Genomic DNA, 17,273 nt, shown 5'->3' on the forward strand with positions numbered 1-17,273 from the left:
AAGCTCATTTAGGCGGTACTCTGAATCCCCTCTCCTCGCACACCGCGAAACAATGGTCTCTTGCCTTTTAGGCAGGTCCAGACTTTTTCCTGGACTCCCTCCCGGCTAGCTGTGGCGCACTAGCCCCTTCAGGCTGTGTTCATGCAGCCGACCCCAGTCCTCTTCCTGGGATCCAACCGAAGCCCAAGCCTCAGCTCCCAGCCCCCGCCCATCCCGGCGGGTGTGCAGACAAGCCTCTCGGGCTGGTGAGTGCTGGTCGGCACTGATCCTCTGTGTGGGAATCTCTCCACTTTGCCCTCTGCACTGCACTCTCCTCCGTGGCCCCGAAGCTTCCCCCCAACCCACCCCCCAATCTCCGCCAGTGAAGGGGCTTCTAGTGTACGTAAACTTTTCCTCCTTCACAGCTCCCTCCCAGATGTGCAGGCCCCGTCCCTATTCTTTTGTCTCTGTTTTTTCTTTTTTCTTTTGCCCTACCCAGGTACGGGGAGAGTTTCTTGCCTTTTGGGAAGTCTGAGGTCTTCTGCCAGCGTTCAGTAGGTGTTCTGTAGGAGTTTGTTCCACGTGTCGATGTATTTTTGATGTATCTGTGGGGAGGAAGGTGATCTCCATGTTTTACTCCTCTGCCATCTTGAAGGTCCCCCTCCTCTTCTTATTGAAAGGAAAAAAAACTCTACCAATTGGTACAGCAGTTCACAGGTAAATTTTGTTTCATTTCTCTGGTAAATTTCATCTGTCAGAGTGTTGTTTTAGATATGGTTTTTCTATAGAAGCACACATAAAGTCATGAAGAGTTTGAACTTAAACTCATGCTGTAAAAATAGGCACTTATTGACCTTCAGATTTTCTAAGTTTTATCTTACAGACTGTGAGCTCATTTAATAGCATCAAGCGAAGGAAGCTGCAACAGCATCCTCTGTACTGCATACCTTTGGGATCTTCCTGTATAATGTTGACATTCAGTCTCAACCAACCTGACAATAAAATGATCCATTTATCCAACACAAGCAGACAGAGGAGGAAACACTTCATCTTTTCACTCTGCCTCCCACTCCCAGAGCCAGTCCGATGCTTCCTCTGGGCCAACCACAGGCACACATAAAGCACTTCGTCAACAATTTTCCATGTTTTCTGTTAAATTGGGTTTACTCTTCTTACGTGAATTTCCCCCTAGATACTTTTTCCAAATAGCACAGAAAGTATTTGAGGTGAACTAAAACTTTTTAATAATAAACTTTGTGGTTATAAAGCCCTAGGACTAAGAAACACTTATCAAGAAATAAAAATGACCAGCTTTACCATTATATATACAGGACTACTAAGGAGTTTATGAGTAAAATTTTTGCTTCCTTAATTCTGTTCCCTGGCAGTTCTGTTTATTTTTTTAAAAAAAAGCATAAAAAGCAATTGTCTTTTTACCTAAATAGTCTATGACCATTATGGTTGCTTACTTAGATTTCTTTTCTTTCATACCGAAAATAAATCATTCCTTATTAGGTCACGTTTTGTTGCCACTGTAGAATTCTAGAAGGACCAGACAGAATTGAAAGACTGGAAAATTCTGACTATATTATAGATAATAGTGTAATTATCGGAGAAGAACCCGAAGTACCAGTGTCCCTAAAGTATTTTTTAATCAACTTGTCAAGGTACCTAAAAACTCTATCATCCTTCTCTTTTAAAGCCCTAATTTTCTTGAATTCGCTTATTAAAATAAAAATGTTATTGATAGGCTAACATGTATGTCAGTGACAAAAGTAGGATTCTAACTAAAAAAACGACACCTAGGCAGAAAGACTTTGGATAGGAAATGGTGGCAGAAAGACTGTCAGGAAAGAATGCAATGTTCAATGAAAAACTCAACTTACCTATAGATGGTATGAGGACTGGGTCTTATATCAGTCAGCAGTCTTTCAATTGCAATATTCAGAAAATACAATAGAAAGTGTCTAAAACAAAAATGGAATTTATTGGCTCTCATGACCTGTGTGCCACTTATCAAATTATTGCCTCTCGGCTTCAAATTCACCTTTCAGTTTCTTTTAGTGTTTTTCTCCTTTAAAGTGAGACCTGTGTTAAGCATTCTCAGTAGAGGGCCCTGGAGGGACCTTGCAGGAGGAAGGTGCTCTCCTACCTTGTCTGACTGATGCCTGGTGGGCTAGCAGTGTGGGTATCAGGCGAATCTCTGTCCCAGTCATATGCCCAGAACATGGTCATTTGGTAACCTTTCAGCCTTGGCCTGGCAATAACCTAATTGCTGTGCAGTTGACGTGGATATTAGCACTCTAAAGCCTTCCTGTCTGAATCAGTGCCCTATTTCCCTTTGTAAGTTCTTGTGCAAACTGCCAGTGCCCCAGAGGATTTCCATCAAGCCAGCCACTGCTCCCTCTGTAAGCCTTGCTTGCTTTGACTGTGCCCAGAAGGTTTCTTCCTTTACCATTGCAGATTACCTGCTGCTTACCTACCTGCACTCCACAGAGTTGCTTCCTAATTGCCCAGCAACTGCAGAACAGCTCCAGTCTGGGAAACCCAGTTCATTTCTGAGTTATCCAGTGTAAAAAACTATGCTTTCTTCTAGAAGGTCTGAACCCCAGCCTTGGGGATGAGGCCCCCTCCCAAGTTTTATCCTTCCTTAGATATTCTTCCTCAGCCCTAAGGTACCATATAAAATTTGCCTATGTCTTATACTCAGTATAGTTTAATAATTTTTAATATTAAACTTTCCATGTTTATCTTTCTATATGGTTTTTGTCTCCTAACTGGACCCAGACTAATACAATTTAACTCAGGGTTCAAAAATTATTACCAGGATTAGTCTTTAGGCTGTGCTTTCTTTAGATTGTATCTATCTCATCCAGGCTCCCTTTCTGTGGCTCACATATTTCAATACCATCATATATATTTGAAGAGTCAATGCTTCTTTTTCCCAGAAGCCCCAGCTAATATTTCCTAACATGTCAGTAGCTAGGCTTGGGTTACATGCACATCCCTGATCCTATTTACTTAGTCCACTAGGGATTCTCAGTTTCCTCCTTTGTACTTACATGGATTCAGTCACTTCCACATTCTAGGGTTTGTCACTTATAACACCCTACTTTTGGTATCAGTTTCTACATCAGTTATGAATTTTGTTGTTCCAAGTAACAGTAACCCAACTCAAACTGGCTTAAATAAAAACAGGGAATTTACTGACTCATGCAACTGAAAAGTCCACAGGTGAGCCTGGCTTCATGTGCAACTTGATTCAGTGCTCATATTATATCACCAAGAGCCCCTTCTGGGTTGCTTCTATTCTCAGGCTGACTTTCCTTATGAGCATAATGGAGAGGGCAGTTCCAGTTGTCAGATCTTTACATTACTAAATCCAGTTAAAGAGTCAAAGCTTCTGTTTTCACTCAAAGCTTTCTCTTCTTTTTGGGAGCATATGTCCCAATGGGGTGTTGTGATGGTTAAGTGGGGTAATATTTGTTATGTTAATGATTGTTATTATTAGCGCATTAACTCTATTAACTCTTGTCTGTCTCTGTACCAAGCACTGTGGTCAAGTGGATAGAATATCTGGACCATTTAGAGTTGGAGGTGAAAATGTTCAATCCCATACAATCTATACATTTGACAGTGAAGATGTATAAATTTTCTAAAGGAACAATATAATACTTTTTTCCAGAAATAAGAGGGAAAAGCTGGGAAGGCAGTTGTGATGGTTCATTTTATGTATCAACTGGTCTGGACCATGGGGTGCTCAAATGTTTGGTCAAACATTATTCTGAGTATGTTTGTGAAGGTGTTTTTGGATGAAATTAACATTTGAATAGGTAGACTGAGTAAAGCAGATTGCCCTGCCTTATGTGGGTGAGTCTCATCCAATCAATTGAAGGCCTGAATAGAAAAAAGGGAAGACCCTCCCATGAGTAAGAGGGAACTCCTCCTGCCTGACTGATGAACTGGAACATCAGTCTCTTCCTATCTTTGGATGAAACATTGGCTCTTATGGAGTCTTAAGCCTACCAGCTTTGGGGCTTGAACTGCACCACTGGCTCTCCTGGGTCTCCAGCTTGCCAACTATAGATCTTGGGACTTGTCAGCCATCATAATAACATGAGCCAATTTCTTATACTACATCTTGAGTCTGTCTATCTTTATCTATCTATCTACCTATCTATCTATCTACATCCTGTTAGTTCTGTGTCAGTATTGATCTCTGAGAAGGAAGGGAAAAGAGGAAGGAGACAGTATGGGCAGGGATGAGAGTGGAGGAAGACATGAAAAATGGAAGAAAGTTGGGGGAGAAACAACTTCTGGTTTCACAATACAATTTTGTCTTGGGCTGTGCAATATTGTGATTTGTAAGAAATATATAATTGGTCACTCAGGTGTATTTCTTGTACATATTTGGTCTTCATCTATGCTTCCTGGCTCACAGTTCTCAAAACCCTTGGAATTTCTTGAGTGATAAGAGCAATGGGAACATTTTTTATTATAATATTTGGTCTCTTGTCCTCAGTTTCTGAAAACACTTCGGAGCCATAAAGGTGAAATGAGTGTCTTGTTATCCATAACAAGCCTCTTTCAATCACAGCTGAGTTTATGTTAATGAGGTGACTTTTGGATATCCTCTAAAAATGTGGGTTGGGGTAGTTACTGTGGGTACCAACCTTAAATGGAGGGTTGAAACTTTCAGTCCCACCCTCTAATTTCTGGGGAGGGGCTGGAGGTTGAATCAATCACCAATGGCCGGTGATTCAATCAATCATGCCTGTGTAGTGAATCCTCCTTAAAACCAAAAGGGGGAGATTTGGAGAACTTCCTGGTTGGTGAACCAAAATGCTACTATATACTACTAAGTCAGGCCTCAAACCCCACTAGGACAGAGACTCCTTTGTTAAGGGCTTCACCCTATGTACTTCTTCACGAGGCTGCTGATTTGTATCCTTTAATATCTTTTGTAATAAACTGCAGTCTAGCAAGCAGACTAGTTCCCTGAGTTCTGTGATCTGTTCTAGCAAATTAATGGGACCCAAGGAGAGGGTCATGGGAACCTGTGATTTATAGCCAGTTAATCAGAAGCCTAGGTAATGACCTGGGTTTGTGATCGGCACCTGAAGTGGAGGACAGTCTTGTGGGATTGATCCCTTAACTTGTGGAATCTAATACTATCTTTGGGTAGACAGTGTCAGAATTAAGTTGAATTGTAGAACACCTAGCTGGTATCTGAGAATTGCTTGATGATGTGGACAAAACCTCCACACATTAGATTCCACATATATGTTAGATAATGCAGTATTTGTCTTTCTCTGTCTGACCTATCTCACTTAGCATAATGCCCTGAAGGTCCGTCCATGTTGCAAAGGGAAGAATTTCCTTCTTTTCATGGCTGAATAATATTCCATTGTTTTGCATTTTCTTTATCCGTTCATCTGTTGTTGGATACTTAGGTAGTTACCATGTCTTGGCTACTGTAAATAATGTTGCAATGAACATGGGGGGTGCAGATATCTTTTTTTAATTAATTAATTAATGGCTGTGTTGGGTCTTCATTGATGCTCACGGGCTTTCCCTTGTTGTGGCCAGCGGGGGCTATTCTTCATTGTGGTGCACGGGCTTCTCATTGCTTTGGCTTCTCTTGTTGTGGAGCATGGGCTCTAGGCGTATGGCTCCAGTAGTTGCAGCATAAGGCCTCAGTAGTTGTGGCTCTCACGGACTCTAGAGCTCAGGCTCAGTTGTGGTGCATGAGCTTAGTTGCTCTGTGGCATGTGGGATCTTCCCAGACCAGGGCTCAAACCCATGTCCCCTGCATTGGCAGGTGGATTCTTAACCACTGTGCCACCAAGGAAGTCCCTAGATATCTTTTTAACATAGTGATTTCTTTCCCTTCAGACATATACCCAGAAGTGGAATTGCTGGATTATAAGATAGTTTTATTTTTAATTTTTGAGGAACCTCCATATTGTTTTCCATAGGGGCTGCACTAATTTACATTTTCACCAACAGTGCACAAGCGTTCCCTTTTCTCCACATCCTTTCCAACACTTGTCATCCATTGTCTTTTTGATAGTAGCCATTCTAACAGGTATAAAGTGATATCTCATTGTGGTTTTGATTTGCATTTCCCTGATGATTAATGATGTTGAGCACCTTTTCATATACCTGTTGTCCAGTTGTATGTCTTCTTTGGAAAAAAGTCTACTCAGTTCCTCTGCCTATTTATAAATCAGATTGGGCTTTTGCTATTGAGTTCTATGAATTCTTTATATATTTTGGATATTAACCTCTTATCAGATATATGATTTGCAGATATTTCCTCCCATTCCATAGGTTGCCTTTCAATTTCATTTATCATTTCCTTTGCTGTGCAGAAGTCTTTAGTTTTATGTAGTCCCACTTGTTTATTTTTTCTTTTGTTTTTGGTACTAAATCCAAAAAAATCATTGCCAAGACCAAAGTTAAAAATCATATCCCCTATGTTCTTCTAGATGTTTTATGGTTTCAGGTCTTACTAAAAGTAAGCTAAAGTTTTTAAGTAAGTAAGTTTTATGGTCTCAAGTCTTTAATACATTTTGAGTTGATTTTTGTGTGTGGCGGGAGATAGTGGTATAGTCTCATTCTTTTGCCTGTGGCTGTGTGGTTTTCCCAGTACCAATTATTGAAGAGACCATCTTTCTTCATTGTATATTCTTGGCTTCTTTGTTATAAATTGACCAAATATGTGTGGATTTATTTCTGAGTTTCTATTCTGTTTCATTTGATCTATGTGTTCTATGTGTCTGTTTTTATGCCGATGCAGGTAGGATTTTGATATGAAGAGATGTGGGAGATGATTCTCAGTGAGAAATGGCATGGGCAAAGTAACAAGGTTAAAAAATAACAGAACCTGGGGAGTTCCCTGGCGGTCCAGTGGTTAGGACTTGGTGCTTTCACTGCCGTGGACCCAAGTTCAATCCCTGGTCAGGGAAAAATAATAGAACCTTTTCTGGGATGAGTGAATAAATCAGTAGAGTTTGTCATGGACTACATATTTGTTACCTCCCTCGTCTCAAATTTATATATTGAAACCCTAACCGCCAGTGAGATGGTATTAAGAGATGGGGCCTTTGGGAGGTAATTGTGTCATGTGGGTGAAGTCTTTTTAAGGGATTAGCATTCTTTTAAGAAGAGACTTGAAAGAACTTGCTTCCTTTCTCTGCTTTCTGCCACTTGAAGACAACAGTAAGACGATGGCCATCTGCAAACCGGCAAGTGGGCCCTCACCAGACAATGAATCTGAAGGCACTTCCCAGCCTCCATACTGTGAGAACTAAATGTTACTTAAGCCATCCAGTCTATGATAATTTGTATAGTGGCCTGAAATGACTAAGACATATTTGAAGCATAACATTTAGTGAGGCGAGAGAGAGATTGGAGAAACAGGTGGGGAGAAGATTGTGGTCAACCTTAAGAGCTGAGCTAAGAACTTATATTTTTTAAAAAATGTACAAAGGAATGCACACAACATAAGTATACAGCTCAGTGGATTATTACAAAGTTAACACATCAGAAAAACCACTATCCAGATCTCAAAAATAGAACATTACCAACACATTACCCCACTCATGCCTCTTCTCAAACATTGCGCCTTTTTTTCTCCCTGAAGGAAACACCACTGACTTCTACCACCGTAGGTTAATGCTGCCTGTTTTTGAATTCTATAGAAATGTCATTAGATAGTATTTATTATTTTGTGTCTAAGTTCTTTCACTCAGTACTGTTGATGAGATTATACATGCGGTTGGATGTATCTGTAGTTTATTTTCATTGTCTTATAAGTATTCCAGTGTAAGAATATTCACACCACAACTTATGTATCAAAATGACTGTTGTTTGTGTAGAATTTGGGGGTTACAGGATATGTACATACTCAGTTTTAATAGATTCTGGGAATCAGCTTTCCAAAATAGTCCTATCTATACACGTCCACCAGCAGTATCTGAGAGTTCCTGTTGCTTTACAAGCTCTCCAACACTTGGAATTTTCAGACTTTTAATTTTTAGCCTAGGAAATTTGGACTTAATTTTGTATGCCATGTTGAGCCACTGAAGGATTTTGGTTTGGAAAATGGTGTGAATAGGGGAGATACATCAGGTAGTGTTGCATAGATTAGGTGTGAGAAAAATTTGAGGAGGGAGGCCAGTTGGGATGCTATTGTAATGATTTCATGAAAATAATGTGGAAACAAACTAGAATGTTAAAAGGGCCTAAAAAGGAAGAGATGAGAGATATTACTCCCACAGTCTGTGCCTATAAATAATAAGATTTGGCAATTAATAACTTGTGGGGATAAAGGAAGCAAAGGTGATTGAAGATGAGCAAATTCTTGAGCTTAAGTGACCGATAGACTGGTAGAGTCTTAACCAACTTAAGAAGACTTGGGAGAAAACTCTCATTCAGAGAAATTGTTTTTCCTTAAATTTTATCATTTAACTATTTTACCAGACCCTTAGTTCAAATTTCTTATACTCTTTTTCTCCAACTCTCCTTTCCCAATGCTGTGGAAGATCATTCTCAGTAGAAGGTGGATCTGTCAGGGAAGAAAGAACCAAGACTAAGGTGGAATAGTTAAATTGTGTCTCTCTCAGTGAACTCAGTAACCAGAGAAAGCAACAGAAGATTTTCTGTTATTCAAACCTGACAGCTTGGTGTAAGGAGTGATAGTAGCTAGGAGAATGACAGGTCTGGGACTTCTGGGAAGCCTAAGTCTACATAGCTTTTAAAGTAGGAGCTATTCTGTGTGCTCATTTCCATCACTATTCTTTCTTTTTCTCTAGATGTCTTTCCTATCACTGACATAAGGCATGGCTTATTCCATTTTTGAAATAAGTTATTCGTTTAACCAGGTATTTACAGGGATATGGCAAAGAACATTTAGATGCTCTAGGACAAGCACTCCCATTACATTCACTTGTCCTGGTTTTGAGATAATAATTCCAATTGCTTATTTTAATTTTTGAGACAGTTTGCTTGGATAACAGTTCAGGCATTGCTGGTTTTGCCTATCTATATCAATTCTTACTGAATGGATTTATGTCTGTTTTAGCATAACGTCTTTAGTAGAGGCTTTCATTTAATACTTTTTGGTAATATTTTACCTACAAATGTGTCCAAAAGCATAAGACAGTTCATTAAGCTTGTTTATATTGTTTTCTCCAATGAAATCACTTTGACAAATGTTTTTTGTTTTCGTTTTTTTCTGCCACACTGTACAGTTTGTGAGATCTTAGTTCCCTGACCAGGAACTGAACCCGGGCCCTCAGCAATGAAAGCATGAAGTCTTAACCCCGGACCACCAGGGAATTCCCGACAAAGGTTTTGGCTTAAATTTGTACTTTCCTGGCCTTTATAGCTTCCTGTGTGGCACTAACAAGAAACAGAAGTAATAGTACCTTATATTTCTAAACCACTTTAAAATTTACAAGGTACATTTACATCTATTTTATATCCATTTGCTTACTCCATCACACTGTGAGTGAGGTGTTACTACTTCCATTTTTCAGAGGAAGAAACGTAGGCTCAAGGACATGAATAGTGATATAGTCAGGACTTCAAATCAGATCTTCTAATGCTAGATTCAAATTTGTGGACTGAATAAAGCAGAGTGCCCTCCCCTACTGTGGGTGGGCATCATCCAACCTATTGAGGGTCTCAGTAGAACAAAATGATGGAGAAATGGCAAATTCTCTCTCTCTGCCTGACTTAAATCTGAGACATCAGTCTTCTCCTGCCCTTTGAAACTTAGGTCATCATCACTCCTGGTTCTCAGGCCTTTGGACTCAGATTGGAATTTATACCAGCCGCTTTCCTGGGTCTCTTGTGTGTAGACTACAGATGGTATGACTTAACCTCTATAATCACGCGAGCCTGTTCCTTATAATACATCTCATTCTTTTATTGTGCCAACTAAAAATTGACACTTGCCATCTGCCTCGACAAGGATTAAGCCACTAGCTGCTGCAGCCACTGACCTTCAACACACCCTGAAAGCAGTTCAGGGTAGAGATCAGGGATGAGGCACTCTGTGGTCTAGGGAAAGCTGACAGAACAGGCCTTCAGGTAGTTAGATATTTCAGGAGAAGATTTTATGAGCCCAAATTCTTGTATCTCCTCACATCTAGAAAAGCACTAAAATCATTAATGGAGACATCTGCTTCTCGTGACTAGAAGTAACCTTCACAAGACTAGCAGCAACTTTCTGCCAAAATGTGTGCTTGATTGCATGTATCCCCCTTCACCAAAATCACATATATACTGACCTTGCCCCCTGCTTCTTTGGACCAGTTCCTCAGAGCTATCTAAAACGCTGTCTCCCAGGCTATAGTCCTCACTTTGCCTCAAATAAAACTTAAGTCACAACTCTCACATTGTGCATTTTTTTTTCAGTCGACAGTTGGTTCAGTTTCTCTGGAGAACCCTGAATAATACAATGTCCTTTTTGCAGTGCTTCTGTCCTTATCACCTTTTACATCTAGCTATAGAATTTCCTGTTATCCCTCAACTGTTAATCAGGAACTATATTCTTGCCAGGTGAGAATTTATCTGTATACTGAGTACATACACTTTATCATTAGACACCATCAACAATTTTCATAATTATCAGGTTAATTTAGTACCTGGAACAAAAGTATATTCAGGAGTTAACTTATGGCATAAGATTTACCTTTTATGTTTTTTTTTTCATTTGCTTTAGCCAATATCACCACCCTGTGTGAATAGAATTCAGTGAATAGCCAGTGCAATTTTATTATAGGCCTATTTTACATTTGACTTTTTTGTGGCACTGGTAAAAGCTGTGAAGCACAGGCCTGATCATATTGTCAAAAAGTTGGTTTTCATAGTCTAAGAATTGAGTCACTGCATATGTAATATTTTTATTAAGAGAAATAAAACTATTTTCCTGGATATGTTACATAGATCATCAGTATGTTTGGATTTTTGAAGAGATTGGTCATTGGTAAATGTATTAAAGAAAATAATCCCAAACAAAACAAAGAAAGAAAAGGCAACTCCTCTCATAGTTTAACATTTAATATCACTCAGCACACAGATAAAACACTGAAATGCAGGTGAGAACAGATGTAATGTTTGTTGATTTATTAGCAGCATGCAACTCAATCATGCAGTGGAGTCTACTGACTGAGATCAATGTGATGGAAAACACAACTCTCTTGAGGGCTGTTCTTCTAGGCTCTTCTCGTGAAAAGATATTTTTAGTCAACACTATGAAATTCAGAGAACTGGGAAAGGTAATGAGCAGAGCAGTGTACCATGTCCATTCTATCACTGAAAGAATAATGACATGAGTCAGAAAAGCTGAACTCATATACATTTAAATTCCTGAAAAATGATGGGGGGTTACAGTTATTTAATTATTTGGATGCTAACCAGTGAGCCTCTCCATATCCAACCAGATTTATGAACATAGTTAAACTTACGTGCTTCTATGGGAATTGGTGAATGACCCAGACACCATGAAAGAAGTTGGAGAAAGGGATTTATTAGTTAGGTTTCAGGATGACAAGGAGTAGGTAATTCTTACTCAGGACTATGAGAATGCTGTGAGCCAAAGGGAATGGCAAATATGAACTTTAAATCTGTAGAAGTCAGAGGAAAGAAAAGACATTAGATTTTCAGGGTCAAAATTTTTTAGCCAAAAGATCAGGAAAAAAGCAAAAGCCATTTGGGAATGAACAGGTGGTTCCTTGACAATTTCCTCATTTAGCATTGCTAGGGGATAAGATGACTGAGATTTTTCTTTATGGAACAGTGGGCACATGATGAGTGAGAAGGGTCAAGTTGGCTAAAAGGGTCAAGAGCTGAGCAGATGGTTATAGCTTATTCCTCCCTACAATAGACTTTACCGTGTATTCTGTCATTAAACATGTAACAGCAAAAAAGTTAAATGCAGTCAATTGTTTAGTTTTTCCAAAGGATTCTGAACAATGTCTAATTTTAAAAACTGAACTGGAAAATTTTGGAATTCAGTTAGTAATACAGAGCCACAGACTCAGAATGGGGGAAGAACATCAAGGTTATTTAACTGCTCTTGATACAGAGATCCTTTCTGTAGTGTTCAGGCTGAGTGACAGTCTAGCGTTTGGTTCTCTGTCGACAGGGTATGTGCTACTTTATAACAAGTCACCCCATTCCATTGTGTACAGACTTATAACTTTTGGGGGGCTTCCAAGACAAATTTTCTGATTTCTAGCAGCATTTTGATTTATGTTTGTGAAAAAGTCTCTTCTCCATCAGATGCACTCTAGCAGAACTATTAATCATGCCCCTGACCCCACCCTAAACGGGATACCAACAGGACCCATGGTAGACCCATAGTCATTCTCTTTCTTGAATTTGATTCTTGAGCAGAGTGGCAAATGTTTGGCACTGTTTTATTTACAGCAGTGGTACCCTGACCAAACTATTTTTTCCCCTGAGACTCTGCCTGAATTTCCTGCTTTCTCATTTTCTGAATGAATCTGCCCTGTTTTTTCTTGTTTCCAAAATCGATTCTCCAGCTTCCTGTTCTCCAGCTTCCTGCCTATTCTTGTATGACAGTCAACTGGGGAGCTCATTAAAAACGATTCCCGGACCTTACCCCCTCAAGTATGTAATTTAGTAATATGGGATGAGAGTACAGGAAGTTAAATTTATAACACACTCCAGGTGACATTGACGCAGTCAGACTATGGGCTGACTTTTGGGAACCACTGTTCAGATGATATAACTCAAATGTAAATTTTCACTTTAATAGAAAATTTCTAAAAATGGAAAAGGCTTACCGACCAACTCATAAATGAATGAATCCCAGTTTTTTCATTCATTCAATAATTCAACAAAGAGACATTGAACATCTATCTGTACTATGTCAGGCACCATGATGAGCCTTGGGATTCTAATATCATTAAGATTACGTGAAACTTACTATTCGTGGGCACTGAGGCACTGAAAAGGGAGCCAGGAGTACATATCTGGATTTCCAGATCCTACATTCAGTACATATCACCAATAATTTGCAAAAGAAATGGACAAGCATTTGTTTCTATATTTCTACCATATTCTGACCATATTCTACCATATTCTATATTTCTGACCTATATTCCTCAAAAATATAACAGTGTAGATTTTTAATTCTAGATATGTTCCTTTATGTATGTAAAAAAATTCTAAGTAAAACCAGAAATCTCAGCTCTAAATAATTAGTCTTAGGCATAATAATAAAATTAAACCATATCCATCTTCTGCCAGGTTTAATAAAACAAGAATTTCTTCTTTTACTGTTCTACTGAATTGCCTCACAGTTACATACATAATGTACAATTAAAAACAACTTTAGTTGAAACAGGATATGAAAATGTTCAGAGGCTCCTTCTTTTAGCTAAAAACAAAAATAACTCTTATGTAAAATACTTGCTGTTAAATTAGGACCATATTTCATATTTTTTGGATGATTCTAAATCAGCAGTCTTAAGTAAATTTTGAAAACTTATATCCCTTCTCAGAAACTTTTGTTGACCTCAAAAATTTCTCATCATAAGTCTAAATATTTCTAAAATATATAGTTTACAGAAAATTATGAACATCGACATAAAAATTTCATCATTGTTTGAAATGTATCCATTTTGATTCCTGCCATATACAAATACTTGAACAAACTCATTTTAATAGTCAGAAGTTCTTCATTTATTTTTTTCTCTCTGAAATTCTATTTCCATATCACTTTTCCAAAATTTTATCCTATTTTAATATATTCTTTCTGCCTAAAAGTCTTTTAGTGATCACTTTTCCCTGCCATAAAAATATGTATGTACATTGAAAAGTAATTAAAAATTTTGTGACAGACTCCAATGATTAAAATTTCTTCTGAATTGGATTTTCATCACACTTTTTAATACAAAATTAACCGAAACAGCATAAATAATTGTACCTTTAGATAATAAACATAAAGATAAGAATTATTAGAAATGTGTACATTATTCAGATAGTAGGGTTATTTTTTGTTCAATAAATAAACATATGTATGAGTGGATTCAAATTACACGTTAGGATGAGACAAATCTAAGTATCAATCTATTCTATTTTTGTTTTTATGGTTGTAAGATCTGAGAAAACATACTCCCATAAATAAGTAGATGAGAATGGAGTTTTGTTTTAGCAATGTCTCTCAAACATTTGAACTCCTTCTAAGTTATATGCCAAAATCACATAGTTATCTATCATCAAAAATTATTTTTAATTATCTACCAGCTGTCATTTTAATTAGGTCTTCCTTCAGTTTTGTTAAAGGCAAAGAATTGAAACCAGTTCCAGATTTTATGATTCAGTTATTAGTCATTTACTTTCTCAACACAAACACTAATATTTTGAATTGTCCTATTTGAAAATCTGGAGATTTTTGCACTCAGGTTCAATGTGCCATTGTAAGAAGGTAAAATGAGTAATAGGCTCACCTCTCTTTTTGCAAACAACTGGCATGAATATTCTCAGGCAATCAAATTTTGGAAAGAGTACATGTGAAGCATAGGATCTGGAAATTATTTCCTTAAAACTGTTTTTCCTAAAGCACACATATCCCAGTTTGAAGTCTGCGGGCCTAAGCATGTCTCCTTTTAAAGATAGTTGCTGGTTATTTAACATTATGTTAATGTAGATTTGTCTATATTGGAACAAAGAGACCTCTGGTGGATTGTATATTCCAGAATAGCTGCAAAACATTCCCTGTCCCATATGCTCTTCTTACAATGTGACATTGACACTCCTGCCATTGAGAAGTGGTGATCTATTTTCCCTTCCTTTGGATTTTAGGGGAATTGTGACTGTGGGGGGGAATAATGCTATGTGATTTCTGAGGCTGGGTCATAAAAGGTGATAAAGCTTCTGCCTGTCCAGTTAGGATGCTCACTCTTAAAACCCAACTGCTATGCTGTGAGGAAGCCAGAACACATGGAATGGCTGTGAATAGGTAAATATTTCAGCTGACAGCCTCATTTGAGGTCCTGGACAGCAGCCAGCATCAACTGCGCATGTGTGTTTGAGGAAGCCTTTGCGATTACTCTAGCTTCAGCCGCCCTAGTCATCTGAATATGACTGCATGGGAGACATGGAGCAAGAGCCCCAGAACTAAGATACTGATAAAATTATCACCATTCCTTTAAGTCACTCTGTTTTAGGCTGATTCATTATGTAGTGTTGAATGAATTTGATACTAACAGAATACTTAGTAAACAAAATAAATTGACTTCCACTCAATTCAAAATGTATAGTTTTACCTGATTTGGGCTAAAATTTATCTTTGCATATTATTGAAATCGAAAAGTATATTAGTAGTGCATAAAGATTGCAAGGAATATATTAAACAGTTAATGTTTAATTTCATTAAAGAAAATGTAGATTGATTTTCATATGTTCCAATTTATTATTGATTAGAGTACTGCAGATATATGAAATTACCCAAACTCCTTATCGTTTATTCTTAAAATTTTAATTATTATTCTCAAAGTAATACTTATCCTTAAATTTAAAAGCCAAACAGTACTACAAGCCTAAAAACAAACAAATAAGTATAAGCAAACCCCTGTCCCCTTCTCATTTTCTTCAAGCAAACCTTTTCAATCTCTTTTAGCTGTTTAATCTGGTATTTGCCCCCCAATTTCTGGTACCATACTTTATTGCTAGTTCTGTTTATTTTTGTTTTGAATTTTTGAAAGCATCTATTAGCTTCCTTCTCTAGAAGTTTAGGATTATCTCTTTTACACTGCCTCCTCAACCCTAATTTCAATGCATACACCTATTTCTCCTCCTATTCTCCCATGCTTTTCTGATACATTAATACTTAACAATTTAAATTTGTATTGTACTATGATTACATTCCTTCTCTCCTGTTCACAAGTTTTTGTTACATCATTTGGTTTGTCTTCTAGGTCGCTATGACTATTTTAGCCCCAGACCTTCTCAAAGAACTATAAAACAGCTTTCAGTAAAGTTTATGCCTCCCTCCCTCTCCCCTTCCACTCTCTTTTTTTTTTTTTTTTTTTTTTTTTTTTTCTTGGAATCCACTATCCTCCTATACAAATCTGGAGTCATTGCACTCTAGGCCAAAGACCCTAACTGACATTCTAGGCTGTCACTGCCTGGCATTTTTTCTTTCTTTCTTTCTTTCTTTCTTCTTTCTTTCTTTCTTTTTTCCTTGCTTCCTTCCTTCCTTCCTTCTTTCCTTCCTTCCTTCCTTCTTTCCTTCCTTCCTTCCTTCTTTCCTTCCTTCCTTCCTTCTTTCCTTCCTTCCTTCCTTCTTTCCTTCCTTCCTTCCTTCTTTCCTTCCTTCCTTCCTTCTTTCCTTCCTTCCTTCCTTCTTTCCTTCCTTCCTTCCTTCTTTCCTTCCTTCCTTCCTTCTTTCCTTCCTTCCTTCCTTCTTTCCTTCCTTCCTTCCTTCTTTCCTTCCTTCCTTCCTTCTTTCCTTGCTTCCTTCCTACCTTTCTTTCTTTCTTTTCTTTCTTTCTTTCTTTTTCTTTCTTTTCTTTTTCTTTCTTTCTTTTTCCCCTGTATTGAATTCCTTGTTTCTCAGATTTTATGTCTTCCCATTACTTGGTCTATTTCTTTGTCTTGATGGAGCACATTTTCTAGGATTTTTTTTTAAACAAAGGCCTGCATATAAGATAAAATTTTTGAATATCTTACATACTGAAGATATTTTAATACTACCTTGGCATTTGATTGAAGTATAGCTGAGGATAGAGTTTTAGGTTATGAATAACTTCCCTAAAAAATTTAGAAAGCATAGCTTTGTTGATTTCTGTTGATTTGTTACAATTTTTAAGTCTTAAGCTACTTGAATTTCTGATTTTTTTTAATGTATTCCTGACCTTTTTGATGATTTGCTGCTTGAATCCTTTGCTTCAGCTTTCTGAGCTCTGCTAATCAGATTTCACTAGTCCATGTCCTTTCCATCTTACAAAATTATGTTTTTATCTCTTGTCTACTGTCCCTCCTATCTCATTCCCTGTTTCATTTTCTTTGTCCTTGTGATTATGTACATTGTTTTTTCATTCACTCTTATTTTAGTGGTATTCAGGATTGAATGTATGTGTTTAATCCATCAAGTTTAACCTGAATTCTGTAACTTTTTAATGTTTTTCACTTCAGAGATCTACTAATTCTGCCCTCTGTAAGTTATTTTTAAATTGTACAGTTTTACAGCATTTATCAAATGTGCAGATACTATATGAAAATTAACTATATATATATATATATATATA

The sequence above is a fragment of the Neophocaena asiaeorientalis genome, unplaced genomic scaffold (assembly GCF_003031525.2).
Source record: "Neophocaena asiaeorientalis asiaeorientalis breed wild unplaced genomic scaffold, Neophocaena_asiaeorientalis_V1.1 scaffold15, whole genome shotgun sequence".
NCBI lineage: Eukaryota > Metazoa > Chordata > Mammalia > Artiodactyla > Phocoenidae > Neophocaena > Neophocaena asiaeorientalis.